General features: G+C 43.7%; 1 protein-coding gene across 1 annotated transcript in view; it reads right to left on the bottom strand.

Moving 5' to 3' along the window:
* The window catches only part of TECRL (trans-2,3-enoyl-CoA reductase like), a 57,136-nt gene that overhangs the window by 24,825 nt on the left and 20,244 nt on the right, over positions 1 to 12,067 (bottom strand). The window lies entirely within an intron of this gene.

The following is a 12,067-nucleotide window of genomic DNA, read 5'->3' as shown; positions in this document are numbered from 1 at the left end:
GGAATAAAAAGCATCTTTCTTTTGGTCTAATCTATACAAGAGAGCTGGGAGGAGCACACAACACACACTTTAGAGCATTAATCCCTTCTCCCATTTCAGTGTTGGAAGGGCCAATCTCAATGCTGAATGCTCCATCAGCACAGCTTGTGTGTGCAACACTGGGAAATATAGAGAGGATACTGTTTATTACTGTATTTGCCAAAACTCAGTACTAAATGTATCAGCCTTGCCCCTCCTTCTAGAAAATATGCCTGTGCTAGAGTCTGCTCCAGGACTTTGTGCTTCCCATTTAGGAATGTAAAACCTAACTAGGGATTTGCAGCTTGTATTAGCTCTCAACTAGAAATTAATCAGGGAAATAGAGGCACAGAAAGTAGAAGCATGTGGATAGCTAATACTGGGTGACTTATGAGTCCCCTGATACACCCAACTTGAGGATGTTTCCTAGAAGTAGATTTTTAAATGCTCTAGTTTAAAGGTCATTCCAAAATGCACATTAGCAGTTGGCTGTTGTTATTGGATTCCCTTTGGTGATTTGGAGCAGAGACCTGTCAGGTTGGTCAAACAGGTATGGATCTCCAGATGCATTTGTTTCCCTTGGTGTTGGAGTGAGCAGGGAATTGCCACCAACACACTGCAGAGGGGATCATGGATGTTCAAGTTGTTAACTTGGCCAGCTCTTTAGTTGCGCAGAAGGCTGTGCTTCTGCAGCTGTGCTGCTGAATACAAACACTCCTCCTTTGCATCACAAGGGCAAGTAACTGCCTAACCCATACACAGTCTTAGGTTTGCTGTTGAAGTTTTCTAGGGCGGACCTAGCAAATTTCTGGGCTCAGCTGAAGCCATATGGTGAGAACTTCCCTAGTCCATGGTGTTGACTGACATTTGGGGGAAGCAAAGATTGTCAGAGAAAAGTGAGGAACCTGCTGCAGTATCACCACCTCAGTCATTTCTACCACATGTTTGTCTTTATTTCCTTTGACACACCTGAGGACAGTTGATTCCCTGAAGGAGATTTACTTTGTCTTTTCAATTCAAAGCCTATGTGAAATTGCTCAGGTTTTTTTAGATGTATCTTACAACTCTTAGTGATCCTGTGTCTAAGGTGCAAATATTCCCCTACCTCTGAATGGAAAAAAAATGTTCTCAGTGACTGTGATCAAACGTGGAAACATTTGCCCCAAGAAGCTGTGGGATCTCCTGGACATATTCAGGCCTTGTCTGGGGATGACCTTGAACAGTCTTACAGGACTTTAAAGTTGGCCCTGTTCTGAGCAGGAACCTGGATCTGGAGATGAGCTCTGGAGGTTGTTTCTCCCTAACTTATTTCAGGGTGATGAGGAGAGTTTGTTCACTGCAGCAGCTGCCTGCTGGAGGGGAAGGAGCTGTACAGGGTGTGCTCTGTGCAGTGACACTCAGCACACTCATTTCAAAAGCACTTGGTCTGACTTTTGTAGGCAAGAACAGGCATTAGATGAACCCATGAACCAGGGCTAATAGCAGGAGGTGAGACACCCATCAAGTAAGCTGCAAACATTTTTTTCAAGGTACCACAACAATCCATGGCTATTAAAGATAACAAAGGGAAGATAGAGAAGGAGCAGCTGTCTGACTTGTCAGGGAAGATATGATTTGCTCCAGGACAGCAGATATCAATAGTTATTTGGGAGCCTGAAATGCAATGTATTTGTGTTAAATTGGAATCTTCCCCCCAGCTTCCTCCCTTCATATTACAGTATGTTTCAATAAAAGTCAATTTACCTGATCCTGTGGCAATGCTCTTTTAGGTATGGCTCATAATCTTCACAAGGGCAAACAGAGGTTGTGCATTTAAGCACGTCATCCCACATTTCCAGTCCTTTAGCCTCAGTACACCATTATGCTCAAACATACTCAAAGATTTAGACAGATGGAAGTGTGCCTTTGCTGCTGCTCCTCTGCAGTGACCTTGTTGTTACATCAGCCTGTCTCTGGTTTCCTGGCCATGCCTGGAAAGCTGTGTGTATTCTTCTGGAAGGATCTGGAATTAGCTGTTCCTTCACTGCTCTTACTCTTGGTAGGGAGCCACTAGCTAATGTCAAGTGGAAATGCTGAATGGAGTGGGGGACAAAGCCCAAACACGTTTCTGTGTTGGTTTGAGTGAGATCACCAAAGCTTCCCACTTTCAGCAGATTCTAGCAAGGCTGTTCCCAAGTGTTAGCTGTCCAGGGTCCTGCAGAAACCAGCATTGCTTTCTGGGGAGAAGTGTGACCCCACAAGGAGTGTGCTCTCCTGCCTTGACAAGGCTCCTTTCACATAGGAAATCTCACACATTCCTGGGTGTCCTGCTCACCACTTGGTAACAGTCAGACAAAGAGACCTGGCCCCACCTGTCACCCCATATTTGCCTTCCTCCTATGACTATTTTCCACATGGATCCTCCAAAAATCCCACTAGAACAGCTCTGGATTTCTGCTTGGCAATGTGGGAAGCTATTCCAATCCAGCCTGCCTACGGCAGACACACATTCCTCTCATTCCTGTAGCAGGGAAACTCTCTTTTCTTTACATAGTGAAAAGAAGCCAAACTGAGGGACTAATTACCACTTGTGTTAATTCTTGCTACTGCCTGTCAGAATGAGGGGTTGATGGCTCTCTTGGCTATCCAGAGCCGGGGCTGTGTGGCAGAGCAGCTTCACCTGGCACCAGCAGGAGTTCAAGAGTGCTTATGGAGAGTCCTGCTCCCACACAGGGTGAGCACACACATCACTAAGGGCAGCAGAGGTACAGCTGCAGCTGTGGGCAGCATTTGAAGGCCCCTCTGCACTCCCACACCTGGCAGAGCTCCCCTTGCTCCCAGTCTAACGCTGAAGGGTTTCTCTTTTGCAGGGTTGTTTTGGTGGGGGGGTTTAGCACTATGTATAGTTCCCATTTTTTTGTTATTAACGTTTTCCATTGCTGCCTCTTGCAGAGATTAATGGCAATCCAAGTCCATGGGTGACAGAAGTTTCTCTTGTAACTCCTGTTGCATCTAAGATCAGGCATACATTAATATTTACTTTCTGACAGTGTGACGGTGCATCAGAGCTCAGCCACAGCAGGTCACAGTCTCTGTATAATCCTTGTGGTTAGCAGAGCTGTTCAGCTCCCTCATGCAGGGTTTATGGGTTTGGATGTGTATTTCACACTTGGAAGAAAGTTGTAAAAATAACATTTCAGCTCACTTATATCCCAGAGTGGCTTTGACTTGGAAAAGCAGCTACAGACTGTCCAGAGAGTAAGAGTGGACATGGTGGCTCAAACTACAGGTCTGTTTAGCCAGTATTACATCCTCTAATGTTTAGTCAATATTGTGGTTCCTCCACATCTATTGCATTTCTAGCATTTATATAAAACAGCTCTGGTTCCTCTCTTTGCAGCATCATTGGACAGCTGTTGAAATGTCTTCCTAGTTTTCCATCTCTCTTTGATTACTTATACTCTGCTGGCTTATCCTTCTCTGGAAGGCTGTTTGCCTCAGACCCCAATATGGTCACCCCCCAAATGCAGGCATGTTGGCACCTGAAACCATTCCTCAGCTGAAAAGTCATTCACAAATTCCTTGCATTTAAGTGACATCAATTTCATTCTTCCTCACTGAGCAACTTGATTTAGCTGAGGATGTTCCTGACCATGCCAAGGGGGCTGGACTAGATGATCTCTGATTGTCCATTTTAACCCACACTGTTCTACAGCTCTGTGAGTTATTAAAGACATAAACATAACGCACATCCTGTGTGTTACAATTCTGTTATAATTCAGGCAAAGTCATATCTATGTGTACAGGCTTCCATTAGTCTGCAAGTGCAAGCAATTATGACAGATCTTAAGTCTTTGACCGCATTCCATCTTCTCTATCAGGGATTTGTTCCAACTTCGCATTTTAAAAAATCTATACATTTATTTAAAAAAAAAATATTTTAACTCTATGATGTTTAAGGCATCATAATTTTTCCAAACAGGATGGTATTTGCCTGGAAAGCAACTCAATGTTTACTGTGTTTTAATTTAATAACCTCTTTTAAAAACTGGATCTGAATAAAAATATTTAATTTTGTGGGGGCTATTTGTTGTACCTGTCCAAATTTAAAAGAGAAATTAAAATACAAGCAAACTGACAGGACACATAAAACAAGACAGCCACCTTTAATTTTCCCATAGCCAGCTATGGAATTACCTATTAATACTGGCTATAAAAAGGAGATGTAGTGCTGTCAAACAACCATACAAATACCAGCGAAAATGACAGCCTCAGTGCCATGCCCAGCTGCAAATACCACTGCACAAAAATGCACAGAAAACTAAATTCCACTGGTCCTGCTGCCCATATGGTGGGTTTTATTCACTGCCTGTATACTAGAATCCCAGTAAATGAGACAGCTAATCAGACAATCCTAGGAAGCAAGAACAGTAAGAAAAGCCCCTATGCAGCTTTAACATAGGTACTCTGGACATGACTCAAGCTGACCTTAATGTGTGCTCCACCACTTAAAAATGTCACAAAATGTTTTGAAAATTTAGCAGCTCAGAAATCAAAGTACTTGGTACTTTTCAATAGTTGTGAAACTGAAGGAATTGACCTAATTTTTAATAAGTTTCGTAAAGAATCTTCTACAAAAAAATTAGTGCACTGTCTGCTCTGCAGTAAATTGCACAATCAAATGCCCATTTGTCACAAAGTATTTATGAAATTTTGTGAGCCTGTATGAGAACAAAGGTAACATGATGAAAAACTCCCTTGCTGGGGAATTCAGTGTGTTCCTTAGAATGCAGACCTACAAAAGCTATTCTATTCTGCTGGGGAGAGAGGAGTCTGAGAAATGCAAAACACAACTGACAGACACAATTTGGAGATAATTAGCAGATTGACTTTCCATCATCAGCTAATTTTATTACCAGTTAAATTGTTTGCTTCTCATTGTATTTCACCACCCATGCATCTCTAATAACAAATAGCCTTAATAATTACAAACAATACCTGCTGTGATATGAATAGGGTGATATGAACAACAAAATTACTATAATCAATCATCAGCAGCATGTTGCTTAAATTTGCAGAAACAGTGGAAATTCCAAGGAACCACGGCGGCACCAACCTCCCTTATCTGATGACAAAAATGTTGCAGATGAGCTGAGAAGTGTAACAGCACCTGCTCCTGTGAACTGAGCATGGCTGCAGTGCATTACACCACCTAGACCAGATGGCAGTTTTGGTACCCATGTAGCAATAAGAAGAGTTTGCTAGGAAAAATTCACATTTTAGTGTGTGTGGGTGTGCTAGCTTTGTGCATGATTTATAGAGACAGGCAGATTATCTTAAAACTTTCTGAGGTCTTTCCTTGACAATAAACAGTGAACAAATACAGCTGTCCCTTGTCTGTGATCAGACAGTGGCCATGCTGTTGTCTCCCTTGGTTGCAGCTGCTCTGTCCGAGTGTTCCCAGGATCACTTTGAGAAAACAAGGATAGAGACATCACCATGCCAGCAACCACAGCCTTTGCAGGGCTGAAGTTTGCCTACTTCTGCTTCACTGAGCTGCCAGCAGGAAAAGCAGAATGCTGAAATGACTGGAAGCTATTGCTTTCTGCTTTTATTTGGAAAAAAGGGCTGTGTGATTTATTGTGCTAACATTGCACTCGAGTGATTCCTGGGCATGATGGCAGAAAGCAAAGCACACCAAGGAAACCCCAGCAAAACTAAGCTGGGCCACAAGATCAAGAGAGAAAGCATCTGAAGTGATTACTTACTGTGCTTGCCTGCCCTCTAATAAATGGCAGCTGCTGAGAGCTGCAATCTGCAGCACCAGCCCTCTTGAAGGATTGCAGCTCTCAGCAGCACCCTGGGGCAAGCAGGGCCACAGCATCTCTTCTCATGGCCCCTCTCAGAAGGCCCTCCTTGGCTGCAGGCCAAGAGATGCTGTGACACACCAAGTGCCAGCCCAGTCACCTGGGTCTATTTTCCAGGGCTGGTGCAGAGCCCAGCTCTGGCCAGGCCCCTCCAGGTACCCCTCAGCTGACACCAGACTGAGCACAGCAGGGCTCACAAGGGCCAGGCTGCCAATTGTGTGCTGCTCCCACCTCTTGCTAAGTCTTTAGGGCACAGGCTGACCTTGGGAGGGCACTTTCTGCATCGAAGATCATTCAGCTAGGCTGTGTTTTCCTGGTAGAAGGACCTTTGAGAGGGTGTATCAGCATATTTGAAGAGCAGGAGCAGATCTTGAGTTAGATCCATGTTTTTGTGGGAAGTTAGTGGAAAGAGTAGATCCAGTGTTCAGTAAAATCTCAGCAGAGTACTGAAATGGATGTTGGTTTTAATGGCTCCAGAGCTGGGGATAAATCCCTTTTCTTTGTCAGCTTTTTTCTCTGAATATTCTCTCTGATTTGTTTCACTTGTAAGCTTTCCAGGGAAGATCTTTGGCCATGTGTTTTACAAAGGCACCTTGAACTCTAGTTGCTATGGGGACACAAAAAAGCACTTTCTTAATGGCATGTGGAACTTGAAAAATTAGCTATTTGATCATAAGCATCCATTTCTTTCCTCTGGTTTTTGCAGTGCTTGAATTCATCAAGCTACAAGCACAGTGCTGGCTGGGGGAGAGCAGGCAGTGATCTGGCTGAGCTGGTGTCTCCAGACACACTGGCCAAGTGCTAAGGACAGGCTCTGGCCCAGAGCAGGACAGCATGCCCTTCCCACAGACTACTGAGCAAGTGAAGCCCACCCCAGTGAATATCTGGCTAAATGCTTCTGCTTTACCTGTTCATTTCATTGTTCCCATTGGCCTTCAGTGTTTAAAATCTGTGACCACCTATTTTTCCTTCATAAAGCCATGTGCCAGTCACCCTGGCAGCTCCACTGAAGCCTCACAGAGACTGGTCCAGAAGGTTTCTCAGAGCATACCCAATGTCTCTATAGCACAATGCACATAACTCCTGCACCCATTCCCCTTAAAAAAAAGGTCAGAATTTTGCCTTTCTTTCCCAAAATGATAGCCTTGTCCATATGTTGGTTCCTGGGAGCAGTTCAGCTGCTGTGACTGTGCCCAGATGTGAAGCTCCAGCCTGTAGGACTCTGCACTGCACCTTGAGTCCCAAATTTACTCGACTGCATTTTCATTAAAAAAACTTCTACAAATGCCTGAACTTGTTGAGGAACATAAAACCCCCCCATGCCTTTTTTTTTTTCCTCCACTGAAAAAAAAATTAAAGTCTCATACTTCAGCTATATTCTGATCAGGCAATAATGGACACATTTCTTAAGAGTCAGCATAGTTTTCCTTAATGGAGATTGATTCTTATTAGTAGTAAACAAAATATTATTTGTCATTTGGATGTCAGTTTATGTCACTGAGATTAACCTTTCAATATTCCTTCTGAAACAGTTTGTAAATGAAAGCAACTGTGGAATTTCAGATGAGCAAAAAACATCAGGGAAAAAAAACAACCAAGCATGCAACATTCAGATGCATATGTTAATATTTTTCTGCATTGTTTTTTCTTTGCACTTCCAAAAAATCAAGGAGAAAAGGGAAAAGCCAGCCCTGTGCATTTCCATTTTCCATGTAGCCTGCTGCAGAAAGCATAATTAATTTTGATCTTTCTGAGTGAATTTGCATTTAAATTAATGTGCGTGGGCAAAGGAAGGGAAAGGGAATGAGGCTCACCTTCTATTCCATTAATAACAGCCACAGACCAGAATACAAAGAAACAAGAAAATAGGTGCTCTGACAAGCCTGGAGCTGGAAGGAACTTTTCTGTGGGGGGCTGCCCTTCATCAGAGCGGGGAGGTGAGGAGGAGCTGAGCAGGGACAGCATGAGGCAGTGGCACTGCAGGGCTGCCCTCACTGTGACAAACTCACACGCTGCAGGGTGGCAGGGGCTGGCCAGAGCAGCTGGGCTCTGCCCAGTGGGTTTGGGCAGTCCTTGGGCCAGGGAGGGCTGTGTCTGTCACCTGTGCACTGTGACAGAGCTGGGTTTGCTTCATCGTCACAGACAGTCATGTTCTGGCTCTGAAATGCCAGCCCCAATTAAAAGAGAGATGAGTAATGTATGCCAAGTGAGGATCTGTATTCTGGTAGTTGTGTTTGCCTTTGAGTCTCCCATCTTCCCAGGTCTGGAAAGGATAACAAAGATAATTGTTCAGGTATCAGAGACTGTGAGTATCTGAGCAGGATTCTCTTCCTAAATATAAGCTTTATCAATGAAGCCTTCACACAAAGGGCAACACAAACTGAGAAATTGCACATTAAGAAACACACATTTGCCCAACTAAGTATGTGTTTCAGGGCTGAAAAAGATCCTTCTCTATCTTCTTGCCCATAATTTGGCATGGGATTTCTAAAAAACACAGCTTAATATTTGGAGGTTTATGGAATCACTCGCTGTCTATCTCAACCCATAAATGCTCAACTATCTCTGCTGGTGTGGAGCTGCCAGCCCAGACAAGGTTTTCACTGGCAGCAAAGCAGAGCATTTAAACACAGGTATCTGTCCACCCTTGTGGCCTCAGGAAACACAGGCAGTCAGCTATTAAGGCCTGTCTTAAAATGTTCCTTTTAAAACCTTTGTTCCTGCTCATCCCATGCCAGGTTCTGGGGGAACAAACAGTGCTGTGCCTTGCAGTGTTGTGGATATGCTGTGCTTCAGGGCACTGATAACACAGTTATCACTGCTCCCTCCCTGCACAAAGCTCTGGTGTGGCTGCTGCTGCAATCAGCACTGCTGCTGATTAGGTAGCAGCTCTCCACAGAGCTGCAAGAGGGACAGAGAGGAGGGAACTGGTGAGGTCAGTGTTTCAACCCAGTGCTGTTTGCATGCTGCCTGAATGCATTTCAGTGCCAACAAAGGCTACAGCAGGACTGTGCCCCTGCTGGTTTTATGTTCCAGCATCAGAAAGTACACAGTGGTCCAGCAATCACAGCTGATACAGGAAAGATGGCTCAAAATCTCATTTGTGCCTTCCCTGCTGATGTACTGGGAAGAATCCTACCCCAGGCTCTAGCTGTTTCTTTAAAAGCATTCCACAGTCAATTAGCTAATAAAGTATGCTAATTAAGTATAATTTTCTTTCAATATTGACTGTCCAAGGGATATTGCTCTCTCCAGCCACGGAGCTAATCAGGATGCTTTCCCTTACTGACCCCCAAAGCAATGTGGGTTTTGTATCTAATGGCCACACCAATGCCATCAACAATTAACTGAGCACATTTGAATTGACACGATTTCGTCCTGAGAACAAATTAACTTCTCATAAATTCATTGGTAAATTCACCACACTGAAAATTAATCCCCTCTAAGAACAGGGCTAAACTGTAATTTCTCCAGGAGCAATGAGAAAAAGGCAGCAGAGATCTGCCCTGCTCTGGCAGCAGATAAGACACTAGCATGGGAGCCAGAGGCTGTCATGTTCTACTGTCCTTCCTGGGAGAAGCTCATTAGGGCTGGTTTAATTTCCCCCTCCCACCACTTTATTTAGGCTGTGGAAAGGCTTTTGTGCCTCAGAAGCACTGCTGTGAAGCTTGAGGGGATCTTATCACTCTCTACAACTCCCTGAAAGAGGTGGTAGGAAGGTGGGGGTCAGGCTCTTCCCCAAGGCAGCCAGTGCCAGGATGAGAGGACATATCCTCAAGCTGAGCCTGGGGAGGTTCAGGCTGGACATCAGGAGGAATTCCTTCATGGAAAGTGTTCTAAACATTGCAATGGACTGCCCAGGAAGGTGGAGGAGTCACCATCCCTGGAGGTGCTCAAGAAACAACAGAACATGGCACTCAGTGCTGTGGTCTAGCTGACAAGGTGGTGATCAGTCAAAGGTTGGATGCAATGACCTCAGAGGCCTTTCCCAGCCTAAAAGTTGATCAGCAAAGTACTTTTCCACAGCTTTACAGACACAGCCCATAAGGGATTTGATTGTGGTGACACTGCTTGGTGAGTTTTCATTCTCATATCTGAGGGATGATGTCTCATCCCAATCTATATGGCAAACACTTCATGGCCTCTGAGCACCTCTGCTGCCTCCCCTCTGTAAATGGGACAGACAGAGCTCATCCAGGCTGTTTGTGCACTCTGAACTTGAAGTCTAATGGCAGAACATAAAAAAAATATTGCCTTCCATTAGTATGTATTTAAACCAGAGCAACATACATTGTTCCAGTACAACTCACACATCATTTGTTTCAGCAGTGAGTAATTTTCAACAGCAAATATATTCAATATCATTGCGATTGGGGACAATTTAGAAAGAGGCAAAACTCTGCTACATTATTTTTCCTGTGAATCATTTGTTCACCTTCTTGTCTTTGATGCATTGCTTTCATTAACTTGAAACAGTTGCAAATACCAAATTTTGTTTGAAAGCTTTCTTATTTTGGTTGTTCTTAGGGTTGCTTTCCCACCATGCACAAATAAGAAAATAAAGACAGAAATGGGCTACCAATATGAGAGAGTGCTTGTGTCTAAACAAACACAAAACAAGCCACTATCACAGGGTGAGATCTTCCACGTGAGGTTCTGAACAGCCCCCCTTGCTCTTGTGCTCACCTGACCCTACCCCTGGAATTGCAGCTGCTTGCTACAGCACAGCTCTTGGCCCCACAGAAGGGAAGGGCTGCAAAAGCACATCCAGGGAATCCATGAGGAAGAGAAGACCTGGGGGAAAGTCTGAACTTAGAAGCTGAAGCTGCTGCCTCTTCTCTAGCCTGCCTAGCAGAGATGACACCACAGGACTTGTCATTTATTTCTCTTGTTCTCACAGGTTTTTCAGGGAGGTAGGTTCCTCTCACTCTGGTGAGGAGATTCACTTCCTCCCCTGTTATCCAGTGCCTGCCTTTCACAAGAATTCCTGGGACATTTCATGAACATCCATTCCAAGCAGCTCTTTGTAAAGCCACGTGCCAGCTTAGGTGTTCAAAAGTGCAGGGACTCCTGTGAAAAACCTGATGTAGATGCAGAGCACATCCACAGCCTCAGGTGACCCTGACCCTGCCTTAACCAACAGACATCTCTCTTATTAATGGACATGAGATTCTTTTCACACTGATGAAGGCCCACTGGGACTTTTAGCGTCCTGAGTTCCTTGAACGAACATAAAGCCCACGAGTCTGCTGGTGAACACCAGGTTAACACTGGAAACGAGTTTGTTCTTCAGACAAAAAACATTAATATCTGAGTTTAAATTGGTGTAGGAGCAGTTTTAAACCCAAAACTACTTTGGCATCTTCTGTTAACAGTTGGGTAGGCTTTAATTCCTCAAGACTGGATATTCCTGGGGTCTGGATTACTTCCATAGGGCCTCCTACTGTAATTTTTCAGTTGCACCATAGGCACTAATATAAGACACATTGTAAATAATAACAGGCAATTCTGGTAAACAAATTTGGATGTTTTTCATCTAGATCTGTCAATTAAATCTACTGTAAAATCAAGAAAAGCAAAGAATGTAGCTATGAAATTTCCTTCCCTTAATGAGGCATTTAAATAGCATCTCACATTTGTTCTCCAATTGTTTACATAGGATGTCATTTGTGATGCATTGTTGGAGCCCTGTAAATCTCAGCTGGGAACAATATCCCAGAGAGCAGGGGGGACAGTTCTGCTTCAAGCTACATCTCAATAGATTTTCTGCCTTTTCTTTTATTATGTTACTCATCTGAAATGATATCTGTAATCTTGCTAATGAAATGCAATAACATCAGATGCAGCAGCTGTCAAAAAAAACCAAGAGAAATAATGTGAATTTTCATTAAACTTCTTGATTTGATCTTCACTTTTTCCATTGCTGATTATTGCTGGTTTTCTGAAGGTCATCTAATTTCTATAAAGCTTTAATGAATCCTGGCTTTTGTGTTTTATGCACCTTACTCCCTCTGGTTCAATAGGTCATTAAACATATATTTAAGTCTTTCTTTGTCCCAAGTGTTTCTTATGGGATCACAGCCAAAAGAGACAAAAGATCCCAAGGTGGAAGAAAGGCAGGTTAATTATTCTTATTTTATAGATGAGAAAATGAAGCTTAAAAGGAAGAAAGTGTCTAGCACACAACTCACCCCTGTCAATAG

The sequence above is a fragment of the Melospiza georgiana genome, chromosome 5 (assembly GCF_028018845.1).
Source record: "Melospiza georgiana isolate bMelGeo1 chromosome 5, bMelGeo1.pri, whole genome shotgun sequence".
Classification (NCBI taxonomy): domain Eukaryota; kingdom Metazoa; phylum Chordata; class Aves; order Passeriformes; family Passerellidae; genus Melospiza; species Melospiza georgiana.
The sequence above is the reverse complement of the archived record's forward strand: the minus strand, read 5'-3'. Positions and strand labels throughout refer to the sequence as shown.